Source organism: Nerophis ophidion, linkage group LG23, assembly GCF_033978795.1.
Source record: "Nerophis ophidion isolate RoL-2023_Sa linkage group LG23, RoL_Noph_v1.0, whole genome shotgun sequence".
Classification (NCBI taxonomy): Eukaryota; Metazoa; Chordata; class Actinopteri; order Syngnathiformes; family Syngnathidae; genus Nerophis; species Nerophis ophidion.
This window is the reverse complement of record NC_084633.1, coordinates 7,724,274-7,738,733: the sequence shown is the minus strand read 5'-3', so window position 1 is coordinate 7,738,733 and position 14,460 is coordinate 7,724,274. Positions and strand designations below refer to the sequence as shown.

The 14,460-nt window shown below is 41.1% G+C and overlaps 1 protein-coding gene across 2 annotated transcripts in view; it reads right to left on the bottom strand.

Annotated features, from left to right (window-relative positions):
• Nucleotides 1–3,710, bottom strand: part of LOC133541624 (somatostatin receptor type 5-like) — a 35,567-nt gene extending 31,857 nt beyond the window's left edge. For both annotated transcript variants that reach the window (XM_061885133.1, XM_061885131.1), the window contains exon 1: nt 3,460–3,710. The gene's annotated coding sequence lies outside the window, so the exon portion shown is untranslated. The remainder of the gene's footprint in view (nt 1–3,459) is intronic.
• Between the last annotated feature and the right edge of the window lie 10,750 nt (nt 3,711–14,460).

The following is a 14,460-nucleotide window of genomic DNA, read 5'->3' as shown; positions in this document are numbered from 1 at the left end:
ATGGATAGGCTTGGAAGACATGAAAAGCAACAAACACTGGTCTATTATTAGGTTATTTATTGTTAAAGATAAGCAATTTAATATTGAACATTGAACAGTGCAACATGAAATACCCAAATGGAAAAAACTTCAATGTGAAAATCTGTCCTTCTTCCCTTAACTTGATGAAAACACCATCAAGTTGTAACTTATGGTCTTTCTCACTTAATGCTCAGACTAAACAACTGAAACGCAATACAACTTTCAATCAATCAATCAATGTTTACTTATATAGCCCTAAATCACTAGTGTCTCACTTTATATCTAAACCTCTATTGTGAGAGATGTGAGCCGCCGTAAAACACAGTGCATTTTATTTTGAAAATTAACCCGGTGTTTTATTTTGTATTTTGTACACTACTTCCTGTCCCGAACGATCCGCTCTGCTCTGTGCGGAATAGATGTGCAGTGCTCAATTGATGCGCTGTGCTCCGACGTCCGGCAAAAACAGAAGCTGACACATTGAATAATAGAATAATACAGCGTTTTTCTGAAATATAACCCATATTAGATGCTGAATAAGTGGACGGCGACTAGACCATAACTCACAGGTTCAAGTTGCTCCACTGTCACGTCTCTTCAGGCCGAAGTTGGCTCTCTATCCTCTCTCTCACTCACTCACTCTCTCTCTCTCTCTCTCTCTCTCTACCTGGCGGAAGCGCAGGCTCAAACAACCCGGTATTACAAGAAAACGTGGCGTTTTTGTACCGCTGTTTTTTTGTTTTGTTTTGTTTATTTACATCCCTAACAGGAATTTATGAATGTTGTTTAAAGAAAAAAAACAAAACACACACACACAGGCTGAGGGCACTTTTTAAGACGAGGCAAAAAAGGGCAGGGGCTCAAGCACCCATAGGGCCCTATGTGTGCACGTGCCAGCTAGGGGTGATACTGGCTGTCGGTACTAAAAAACTGTAGTTGTTTTTGTCTATTTTTTCCTCGTCCACTAATGGTTTCAGTAGAGTCTTCAGTTTTTTCTTTTTGTCTTCTGTCGGGTCCTTTTTTAGAACTTCATATGTGTCTTTATCCTCCAGCATAATTATCATTCGGCTCTCATATTGTTTTGTGTCAATAATGACCTGTGTCCTTCCTTTATCTGCAGGTAGTACTTTGATTGTTTTGTCTTTGGCTATTGACTGTATAGCTTTCCATTCTTCCCTACTGGTGTTTTTGTGTGTTATTTTGGCAGTCTTCAGTATCCCTGCTACCTCGTTGCGCAAATCCGCTTTGTCGCCTTGATTTGTTAGTTTATGACATGCTATCTCTGTTGTTACGATGAATTCTTCATATGAGATGTTTATTGGGGTTGTGGCACTTCAGGTGGGATGGCACAATCCATATAACACGTCACAGACAACGTCACGCTAACATCACGTGACACCTCTGATGAAGGCTGCAGAAGCAAGGTAGCCGAAACTTGTCCGGTACAACACTTTACCTTACTAGCCTGTATAAATCAACCATTTATAAATATGATCATGTAACGACTTCGTATCGGATTGATACCCAAATGTGTGGTATTATCCAAAACTAATGTACAGCATCCAAACAACAGAAGAATAAATGATTATTACATTTTAACAGAAGTGTAGCGAGAACATCCATATATCCATCTATCTTCTACCGCTCGTTCGATAGGGACAAGCGATAGACAATGGATAGATAGAACATGTTAAAAGAGAAAGTAAGTAGATATTAACAGTAAATGAACAAGTACAAGGGACGGCGTGGCGCAGTGGGAGAGTGGCCGTGCGCAACCCGAGGGTCACTGGTTCAAATCCCACCTAGAACCAACCTCGTCACGTCCGTTGTGTCCTGAGCAAGACACTTCACCCTTGCTCCTGATGGGTGCTGGTTGGCGCCTTGCATGGCAGCTCCCTCCATCAGTGTGTGAATGTGTGTGTGAATGGGTAAATGTGGAAGTAGTGTCAAAGCGCTTTGAGTACCTTGAAGGTAGAAAAGTGCTATACAAGTACAACCCATTTATTTATTTACAATAATAATTTTGACAAAATATTAGAATGGAAAATGACACAATATGTTACTGAATACGTGAGCAGCTAAATTAGGAACATTTGTTTGTTTATTTACTACTAAAAGACAAGTTGTCTTGTATGTTCACTATTTTATTCAAGGACAAACTTGCAATGAAAAACATATGTTTAACGTACCCTAAGATTTTTTTTGTTAATATAAAGCCAATAATGCAATTTTTTTGTGATCCCCTTTATTTGGAAAAGTACTGACAAGTACCGTGTTTTTTCGGAGTATAAGTCGCTCCGGAGTATAAGTCGCACCTGCCGAAAATGCATAATAAAGAAGGAAAAAACATATATAAGTCGCACTGGAGTATAAGTCACATTTTTGGGGAAATTTATTTGATAAAACCCAACACCAAGAATAGACATTTGAAAGACAATTTAAAATAAATGAAGAATAGTGAACAACAGGCTGAATAAGTGTACGTTATATGATGCATGAATAACCAACTGAGAAGGTGCCTGGTATGGTAACGTAACATATTATGGTAAGAGTCATTCAAATAACTATAACATATAGAACATGCTATACGTTTACTAAACAATCTGTCACTCCTAATTGCTAAATCCCATGAAAGCTTATACATCTAGTCTCTTACATGAATGAGCTAAATAATATTATTTGATATTTTACGGTAATGTGTTCATAAATTCACACATAAGTCGCTCCTGGCCAAACTATGAAAAAAAAACTGCGACTTATTGTCTGAATAATACGGTACCAAAAAATATCGAAATAATTTTGGTACTGGTACCAAAGTATTGGTATCGGGACAACACTGATAAATTCTATAGTGTATGTACTGTAAGAGGAAGTGTGTGCTCACTTGTGTGACCTACTGAATACTCTTTTCAGAATAAGCTCGTCCAGCATTATTAACACCTGGGGCCTCAGGAGCGACCTGCAATTATTTGCACCTGCTCGCCAGGACTTTGACGGACGTGTTGCAGAAATAACTGGTTTGACGTAAAGACTCAGTGGAGCACGCTCCAAAAACAGGCGAGCATCACGCAGCCCGCAGCGCATTGTTGGGGAAACAAACACCGACGTTTGCCTCAGGCTACGTGCGGCTTGACATTTTCCCAGTAACAAATGTTATTAATGTAAGCCCCTCATGTTAGCCTCCATTTATATCAATGCTCAAAATATTAAGTTAGACTTTGAGATGATTCTATTCACCATTGATAGAGTAGTGTATTGGTTCACAGAGACCACTGATTCATTTCTGTTTAGAATTCAGTGCTTCTTTTGCCCTCAAGTCACTGTCATAACTCTAAACTGGACGGTGTTGAAAACATCTCAATAGATCGTAACCTAGCGGGCTGAAATTGCCCCCATTTACTGGCAATGTAAGTAAGATGATGACGGGACGAATCTTACCTGACTGTTTCTGTGCTCCGCATGTCCTCTGGAGTGATGTCGTGTTCTCCCTCTCTCTCTCTCTCTCTCTCTCTCTCTCTCTCTCTCTCTCTCTCTTTCCTTAGGCATTAATTTTGGAAATCAGAGAGAACTCTCCCAATCAGTTTCCTTGTCACTTTGAAGGGTTTCCATTCGATCAAACATGGTTTTGTTTTCGGATTTTTCAGCACCCTCCTAAAGGTTACTGGATACACGTCTGAGAGAAGTGGTTCCTTAGGGTCCTATGGTGGATGGACGCGCATAGTGTATTTATGTGATGAAAATGTCCCCCCCTCCTTTTGGGTGGTGAAGCCCCACCCACTCACTGATGGTTGGGTGTATCTACCATCACACATAAGGTTCCATGTTTGGATAGTCACAATGGTGCTAATTAAGCAACATGATATATTGGACAGAAATTAAGATGCTACGGATAAAAGTTGTTCTGTGCGGCTGAGTAACCTAATATTATCTCGTAAAAGCCTGTTTTTTTTTTAACTCGAACACCATTTCTGAATTTTCCATCTAAAGTGTTTTGTTAACAATGGTCAGTGGAAAGCGGTTGACGTCTATAAAAGACCTGTTCAGCTGGTTCGCATTGGATCCACGTTGTAAGTAAACACAGGTATAAGAAACTCGCCCTCCAGGGATGTGCATTGGCACTCGTGCATGCCGGCGCGATGATAGGGCTCATTTACACTTCTCCGTCTTCGCTAATGGGGCTTGGACACCCAACACATAAAGTCATCTCATGGAAAGCCGACTCTGTGATAGACATCGCTTGGGTTAAACTACACACTTGGCAAATGGACAAAATAAATGTGGACTGAAAATCAAATTGAAGGCCTACTGAAATGAGATTTTCTTATTTAAACGGGGATAGCAGGTCCATTCTATGTGTCATACTTGATCATTTCACGATATTGCCATATTTTTGCTGAAAAGATTTAGTAGAGAACATCCACGATAAAGTTTGCAACTTTTGTTCTTGCCTGTACCGGAAGTAGCAGACGATGTGTACGTGACGACACGGGTTGTGGAGCTCCTCACATCCTCACATTGTTTACAATCATGGCCACCAGCAGCGAGAGCGATTCGGTCCGAGAAAGCGACAATTTCCCCATTAATTTCTCCTCTGTTCCCCCCTCCCTTGTGGAGGGGGTCCGGTCCGATGACCATGGATGAAGTACTGGCTGTCCAGAGTTGAGACCCAGGATGGACCGCTCTTCGGGACCCTCCGCTTGGGATGGTTTCCTGTGGACGGGACTCTCGCTGCTGTCTTGGATCCGCTTTGAACTGAACTCTCGCGGCTGTGTTGGAGCCACTATGGATTGAACTTTCACAGTATCATGTTAGACCCGCTCGACATCCATTGCTTTCGGTCCCCTAGAGGGGGGGTTGCCCACATTTGAGGTCTTCTCCAAGGTTTCTCATAGTCATCATTGTCACTGGCGTCCCACTGGGTGTGAGTTTTCCTTGCCCTTATGTGGGTTCTTCCGAGGATGTCGTAGTCGTAGTGGTTTGTACAGTCCTTTGAGACATTTGTGATTTAGGGCTATATAAATAAACATTGATTGAATGATTGATTGATTGAATTTGAGCGAGGATGAAAGATTTGTGGATGAGGATAGTGAGAGTGAAGGACTAGAAAGAAGAAGAAAAAAAGACAGGGCAGTGGGAGCGATTCAGATGTTATTAGACACATTTACTAGGATAATTCTGGAAAATCCCATATCTGCTTGTTGTGTTACAAGTGTTGTGGTGAGATTATACTGTCGTACCTGAAAGTCGGAGGGGTGTGGCCACGGATGTGGTGACCGCCAGTGTTTCTGAGAGAAGCCGCGTTTCTCGACGAGGCGAAGCGAAGGCAGCCGGTCGGGCCGGGCTGAGGTTTTTTCCCCCTCCTCCACGGTGGAAGCATTGCACGTTCGGGGCCGGCCAGTCGGAGGAGACAAAACAGTCCGCACCTGCCTCTTTGACAGGTGCACGATGAACGACGCAAGCTCCGCTCATGTCCACGGTAAGAGCCAACTTATTACCACAATTTTCTCACCGAAACCTGCTGGTTGACATGTGGTCGGGAACCATGTTCGTTTGACCGCTCTGTTCCATAGTAAAGCTTCACCTTCGAGAATGTAAACAAGGAAACACCGGCTGTGTTTGTGTTGCTAAAGGCAGCTCCAATACACCGCTTCACACCTACATCTTTCTTCTTTGACGTCTCCATTATTAATTGAACAAATTGCAAAAGATTCAGCAACATAGATGCTCAGAATGCTGTGTAAATATGCGATTAAAGCAGACTACTTATAGCTGGGATCGGGCTGGAAAAAAATGTTTGCTACAATCCGAGACGTCACGCACACGCGTGCTCATACCGACGTTTTCAACAGGATACTTCGCGCGAAATTTAAAATTTCAATTTAGTGAACTAAAAAGGCCGTATTGGCATTTGTTGCAATGTTAATATTTCATCATTGATACATAAACTATCAGACTGCGTGGTCAGTAGTAGTGGGTTTCAGTAGGCCTTCAAACCTCGGTTTTCATACGCCACGGTTTTATTATGATTCTGTATGTTTTAACCAAAATTATGTCTCTGTTTTAGCATGATTTGGTGACATAATATCAGATTTTTTTGTTGAGAACAACTGCAAAATAAAACAAATACGTTGTAGCAAAAATTAATAGTCTAATGAACGCCAGTCAACAAGAGCCTTATGCCTTCTTCACACTGCAGGTCAATTCAGATTTTTTTCTCATATGAGACCTGTATCAAATAGTTTCTATCTGTATGAACAGTACAATTCAAAATGTTTCATATCTGACTCAGGCCTCTTTGGATGTGGAAATAAATCATATATGTACGTGATGCAGGCCTCGAATTTTAACATTTTAAGGTCAGGGCAAATGTTGCCTTAAAAGAGGGCTCTTATTTTGGTGCACCAAGGCAAACCTTTTCTTTCGAGGCAGGGGTTCCAAAGCATGTGTGTGTGTGTGTATGTATGCATGTATGTATGTTTGTATGTACACATTTATATATATATATATATATATATATATATATATATATATGTGTGTGTGTGTATATATATGTGTATATTTATATATACATATAGATATATATATATATGTATGTATATATATATGTATGTATATATATATATACAGTGGGGCAAAAAGTATTTAGTCAGCCACCAATTGTGCAAGTTCTCCCACTTAAAATGATGACAGAGGTCTGTAATTTTCATTATATGTACACTTCAACTGTGAGAGACAGAATGTGAATCCAGGAATTCACATTGTAAGAATTTTAAAGAATTTATTTGTAAATTATGGTGGAAAATAAGTATTTGGTCAACCATCCAAAGCTCTCATTGATGAAAGGAGGTTTAGGCTCAAAATCTCACGATACATGGCCCCATTCATTCTTTCCTTAACACGGATCAATCGTCCTGTCCCCTTAGCAGAAAAACAGCCCCAAAGCATGATGTTTCCACCCACATGCTTCACAGTAGGTATGATGTTCTTGGGATGCAACTCAGTATTCTTCTTCCTCCAAACACGACGAGTTGAATTTATACCAAAAAGTTCTATTTTGGTTTCATCTGACCACATGACATTCTCCCAATCCTCTGCTGTATCATCCATGTATCCATTTTGGTATGAACTCAACTCGTCGTGTTTGGAGGAAGAAGAATACAGTGTGTGAATGTGTGTGTGAATTGGTAAATGTGGAAGTAGTGTCAAAGCGCTTTGAGTTCCTTGAAGGTAGAAAATCACTATACATGTACAACCCATATATATATATATATATATATATATATATATATATATATATATATATATATATATATATCTCCAGGTGTTCTATATTACTCATGATATGAATTAACAATTAGCATCGTACAAAAGTACTGATTTGGTGCCAACACCGGATAATATGTAAACAACACCCAACACTTATATTTAGAGGCATTGGGCATTCTAGCAAGTTGTAAGCAATTCCTCTTCCCTAAAGGGCACACCAAGCAAGTTAATTAGAGTATGCTGAAAGCATAACCTGTTTTGACACAATTATTTAAAGAAACTAGTTGGTGCATGACACGGTTAGGCTCTTCCTGCATGCGAAGGAAGTTAACCGTGCCGGAGGCTGAGATGGAGGAAGCTGGATTGGAATAATGATTCCAGCACACAAGTCTCCTATTGAAAAGTGTCTGTTTTAAACATCCAGTTGTTGTCATAATCAATTATTAGTATAATTACCATATTGGCTCAAAAAACTATAAGAGGACCTCTCCTTTTCAAGACCATTTTTTAAAATAAATAAATCCAAAAAATACTAAAACTGAACTTTTGTTTTTTAAAGTCATGTCTTCAATATCTGTGAAATAATAATAGTATTTCAAAACCCAAAACCAGTGAAGTTGGCACGTTGTGTAAATGAAAACAGAATACAATGATTTGCACATCATTTGCAACCTATATTCAATTAAATAGACTGCAAAGACAAGATGTTTAATGTTCAAACTGAGAAACGGGTCTTTTTTTTTCTTCAAATAATCATACTTTAGAAGTTAATGGCAGCAACAAATCGCAAAAAAGTTGGCACAAGCGCATTTTTACCACTGTGTTACATGGTCTTTCCTTTCAACAACACTCAGTAAACGTTTGGGAACTGAGAAGACCAATTTTTTAATCTTTTCAGGTGGAATTCTTTCCCATTCTTGCTTGATGTACAGTTTAAGTTGTTTAACAGTCCGGGGTTTCTGTTGTCGGATTTTACGCTTCATTATGCGCCACACGTTTTCAGTAAGAGACCGGTCTGGACTACAAGCAGGCCAGTCTAGTACTTGCAGTTTTTCACTATGAAAGTGTGCATTGTCTTGCTGAAATAAGCAGGAGTGTCCATGATAACGTTGCTTGAACGGCAGTACATGTTGCTCCAAAACCTGCATGTACCTTTCAGCATTAATGGTGCCTTCAGAGATGTGTAAGTTACCCATGCCTTGGGCACTAACACACCCCCATACCATCACAGATCCTGGCTTATGAACTTTGCGCCTACAACAATCCGGATGGTTCTTTTCCTCTTTGGTCTGGAAGACACAACGTCCACAGTTTCCTAAAAACAAATTGGAAAGTGGACTCGTCAGACCACAGAACACTTTTCCACTTTGCATCAGTCCATCTTAGATGAGCTCGAGCCCAGCGAAGCTGTCGGCGTTTCTGGGTGTTGTTGATAAATGGCTTTCGCTTTGCATAGTCGAGTTTTAACTTGCACTTAATTGTAATCATAGTAGTATCGTCAAGATACGCTCCTGTACTTGGTATCATTACAGTGGATGTTAGGTGTAGATCCACAAATGGCGTTTGTTTACATTTTGACGTCTGCGAGCTACAGGGTTTAGTGAAGCATGTTTAGCTATTTCTCGTCCTGTAAGTAACATATTTAATTTGTCGCCATGCAGACGAGGATTTGTGATTTAGAAGTAGCTAAAACACTGCCGACTACGGCTGGACTTAAGCTGTGAGCTAGTTAGCCATTTCTTAAACCACCTCTTCCCGTTATTCATTAGGATCTTACTATACTAAGGCCGGTATACCATACAACCCTAATTGGGACCCTATAAAATCTGTTTTATTATTTTCCAAATTTCGTTTTTGCTGTTTACATTTCTTAGAATTCAGTTCTGTTTTATACCTTTTACGCTTATTTTACCACCATAAATGTAAGTATGTGCTTTTTATGTCGGTGAATAAAATGTCTGTTAACTAATGAAACAATCCTTGCATTTATTGGTACTAGAGATGTCCGATAACATCGGACTTCCGATACTATAGGCCGATAAATGCTTTAAAATGTAAAATCGGAAATTATCGGTATCGGTTTCAAAAAGTAAAATTTAGAACTTTTTAAAACACCGCTGTACGGAGTGGTACACGGATGTAGGGAGAAGAACAGAGTGCCAATAAACCTTAAAGGCACTGCCTTTGCGTGCCGGCCCAGTCTCATAATATCTACAGCTTTTCACACACACAAGTGAATGCAATGCATACTTAGTCAACAGCCAAACAGGTCACACTGAGGGTGGCCGTATAAACAACTTTAACACTGTTACAAATATGTGCCACACTGTGAACCCACACCAAACAAGAATGACAAACACATTTCGGGAGAACATCCGCACTGTAACACAACATAAACACAACAGAACACATACCCAGAAGCCCTTGCAGCACTAAATCTTCCGGGACGCTACAATTTACACCCCCCTACCCCCCATCTCAGGCCCCCAACCCCGCCCACCTCAACCTCCTCATGCTCTCTCAGGGAGAGCATGTCCCAAATTCCAAGCTGCTGTTTTGAGGCATGTTAAAAAAAATTATGCATTTTGTGACTTCAAAAATAAATATGGCAGTGCCATGTTGGCATTTTTTTCCATAACTTGAGTTGATTTATTTTGGAAAACCTTGTTATATTGTTTAATGCATCCAGCGGGGCATCACAACCAAATTAGGCATAATAATGTGTTAATCCCACGACTGTATATATCGGTATCGGTTGATATCGGAATCAGTAATTAAGAGTTGGACAATATCGGAATATCAGATATCGGCAAAACAGCCATTATCGGACATCTCTAATTGGTACACTACATTGTTGGACATTTTTGACCAGTGTTTTAAGTCAAACCATAACACTTTTATAACTTTAATGTACCAATGAGAACTTTAAAGGGGAACCAACTTTTATTACCTAATGGAACCTGTTTTTGTGTATTTGGGATCTGCATAAGTCACAAACATTTTAAATCAAACCATGGAGGTATGGCATAAATATTTTTAAAACAGTCTTGCTTCCCTGTAAACAAACTGTTTGTAATTTGCCCAGATTGTGTCGTTTTTCCCATTGATGTCATCAGTCCATACACTATATTGCCAAAAGTATTTGGCCACCCATCCAAATGATCAGAATCAGGTGTCTTAATCACTTGGCCCGGCCACAGGTGTATACAACAAGCACTTAGGCATGGAGACTGTTTCTGAAATCATTTGTGGAAAAAATTGGCCGCTCAGTGATGTCCAGCATGAACTGTCATTGGATGCCACCTGTGCAACAAATCCAGTCGTGAAATTTCCTCGCTCCTAAATATTCCAAAGTCAACTGTCAGCTTTATTTCAAGAAAATGGAAGAGTTTGGGAACAACAGCAACTCAGCCACGAAGTGGTAGGCCATGTAAACTGAAAGAGGGGTCAGCGGAGGAATTATGGTGTGTGGTTGTTTTTCAGGAGTTGGGCTTGGCCCCTTAGTTCCAGTGGAAGGAACTTTGAATGCTCCAGGATGCCAAAACATTTTGGACAATTCCATGCTCCACACCTTGTTGGAACAATTCGGAGTGAGCCCCTTCCTCTTCCAACATGAATGTGCATCGACGCACAAAGCAAGGTCCAGAAAGCCATGGATGTCTATGTGGAGAAATGAGCTCCAGTTCTGCAAAGGAGAGCATGTCACACCAAGATAATCGAGTCTGGCAATGAAAAGGGGGCATTCCAAGTATACCGTATTTCCTTGAATTGCCTCCGGGGAGCTAATTAATTTAAAACCTCTTTTCACTCCTGCGCTTACCAAAGGCATGCGGTAAAAGTAAGCATGCGCTAATTATTTTAAAACCTCTTGTCACTTTGGCACTTACCAAATGCATGCAGTAAAATTTTGAGTGTGATGTAAGAATGCCATCATGAAAAGCACATTTAATAAAAAAATACGTTATGATGGTCTTACCTTTACATATAAATATAAACCATGCCAGCACTTACTGATCAAAATCATCGATAACTTGTTTATAGAAGTCTTCCTTATCTTTCTTCAATTTTAAAAGTCTCTCTGTCTCGATGGATATATTCATTTATTACCTCCTCCAGCACATAGCACGTCACTCATTGTCACTTCTTCTGCAGCCGAGTAGTTGCAAGAAGGATCACTAGCACCCTCTACCACCAGGAGGCGGAAGTCATATTTGACACACGCAGCTACGGTATTGCGACGGTCTCAAACCGTTGTCTTGCGGGTTCCCAGGACCACCAAGCAAGGACATGGCTTGAGCAGTTTGACCTTGTTTATTTTTTCAATAAAAACTCAGTCCAGGTCACTCTTCCGCTGCTCCTCTCCGCTCGCTCGCCTTTTCCTCGCCGCCATCTTGGGCGTGACCTGCCCGTCGGCTCCACGGGTATTTTAATAAAACATAGCTGCTTACTGTTCTTTTTAACACCGGTACTCAATAGCTTGGACTTTAAATCCTACTGAATAGCTCTTATTCCCTTTATACGATTTCAAATTACCGGTATTGAAATCAGCATCCTCCATTTTGAAAATGATGACAAGGGAAGTGTCACTCGTGACGTCACGAGTTTGACCCGGGTCCTTTAATCTTAATAGTGACAACCCTATTAAATAGATGGATGCGCGAAAGTGATATGCCTTGTACACACCAAATCAGACCTGTTTGACCCACTTCTCATTTTCCAAACATGAGCAAAACTATGGTTGTGCCAAATTCTGGATTGCTGAGTGTGCACATACATACAGTCTCTGCTAGACCACTTGCAAGTTATCAGATAAGAGCACAAGAGTAATATCATGATTCAATTGACATTTCGGTATTCTCTCTACGGACATCTTTCATGTACTTTGCAGGTTAAAGTACAACAGTTCACCTTTTCATCCATGGTGGAGTTTTGTGTTGAATCTGAGACACCTGAGCCTCCCTTGTGCAGTCTGACCGACCAAGACTATTGACTTCAACATGCTGCACTGGCAAATGGACAAAAGAAGGAAAAAGCCAAAAATCCCTCGCTTCAGTTGTTCCATTTGCTTTGCTTAAATACCAAGGTACTGTATTTATGTGCGAGGTAGGACAAAAGATGGAGGATTAACTCAAAAGATGTGCATCCCGGGGCAGCACGGTGGTCCAGGGGTTAGTGCATGTGCCCCACAATACGAAGGTCCTGAGCAGTCCTGAGTTCAATCCCAGGCTCGGGATCTTTCTGTGTGGAGTTTGCATGTTTTCCCCGAGACTGCGTGGGTTCCCTCCAGGTACTCCGGCTTCCTCCAACCTCCAAAGACATGCACCTGGGGATAGGTTGATTGGCAACACTAAATTGGCCCTAGTGTGTGAATGTGAGTGTGAGTGTTGTCTATCTGTCGTTGCGACTTGTCCAGGGTGTACATCGCCTTCCGCCCGAATGCAGCTGAGTTCCAGGACCCCCCGTAACCCCAAAAGGGACAAGCTGTAGAAATTGGATGGATGGATGTGCATCCTGTTCTTTTGCTTTAAAAGGAGAAGAATTCCTTGTATCCATGTGGAGGTTGGTCATTCAGAAAGGCAAAACCTAGGAATCAGTCCACTTTTTGGTTTAGTTTTATTTTTTTTCTCTCCCTTATTAATTCTTAAGTCCATGTGTTGTTTTTTTTATACCTGTATCTTGTTCAGTAATGACGTGCGATATCACAAATGTTCTTTCCGATCGAATACAGAGTAAAATACCGATCCGATACAATACTGATACAAATGAACCCACTGTGTCTGCTAAAATGTAAATACTTGTGTAACATAGCATCAAGACTGTTCTATCCATTATGGACTGGACTTTCACAATATTATGTAAGACCCACTCGACGTCCATTGCATCCGGTCTCCCCGATATATGTGGTCCTCACCAAGGTTTCTCATAGTCATTCACATTGACATCCTACTGGGTTGTGAGTTTTTCCTTGCCCTAATGTGGGCTCTGAACTGAGGATGTTCTTGTAGCTTGTGCAGCCCTTTGAGACACTTGTGATTTAGGGCTATATAAATAAACACTGATTGATTGATTGATTGAAGAATACATAAAAGGGTCGAGTCAGGTCTATTTTCATACCAAAGGTGCACCGGATTATAAGGCGCTTGTGACAGTTCCTTGCTGTCGTCGTGCGGGTTCCATGGACCACTCAGGAAGGACATTGCTTAGCAGATTTGACTCTTGTTTATTCTTTCAATAACACAAGCTTTTCTTCAGATCGCGTCGCTTTTCAGCTCCTTCTCTCCTGCTAGCTCCTCGCTCGCTTTCAGCCGTCCGCGTCGTCGCTGTCTTCGGGTCGCTCTCTGTCGCTCTCTCTCTTCCGGTACTGCTGCGGGTTAGCCTACTCCTTCTGCCCCGATCTCTCCCCCTCTCCTTTTATACAGCGTAAAGAGATGAGTTAATTGTTTGCCGGCGCGCGATCCATGCACCTGAATTAGATTGCGGCGGCGTCGCTCCTGGCACGCCATGCCTCTCCGCCTCCTTGCCGCCATCTTGGGCAGGGCTCCAGCGTGCCCTGCCCCGCCGTCGGACCGTCGACTCCGCCTCTTCATAGCGCATTATTATCATATAATTTATTTTTTTTCTGAATGGAAAACATTTCCTTGTGGTCTACATAACATGTAACGGTGGTTCTTTGGTCAAAATGTTGCATAGTATACATATGTTTTACAGATCATCTATCAAGCCGCTTTCTGAAAGTTGCTTCAGAACGCACCGTTTTGTGGGCGGTCTTATTTACGTTGCTCACCTTCGACAGCGTCTTTTATTCGCCGTCTTTGTTGTAATGGTGTAGCGTACTAAGAAGGGAGTGGAAGAAGTGTCAAAAGATAGAGCTAACTGTTTTAATGACATTCAGACTTTACTTAAATATATAACGGAGCTGCATCTCTTCATTCGTGGTTAACTAGTGCAATAACAACGGTGTCGTACGGACTACAAAAGCGGACGCACGCACATTTTAAGGACTTATGCAGAACCCAAATACAGATCAGCAGGTACCAGACGGTAAGAAAAGTTGCTTTTGCATAATATTGCAAAAAAAAAACAGATAATGTCTTACCTTATACACACACCATAATAATACTTGTATGTTGAATCACAGTACAAACCATCAAGTGGTGCTGCTTCATAGCTTAC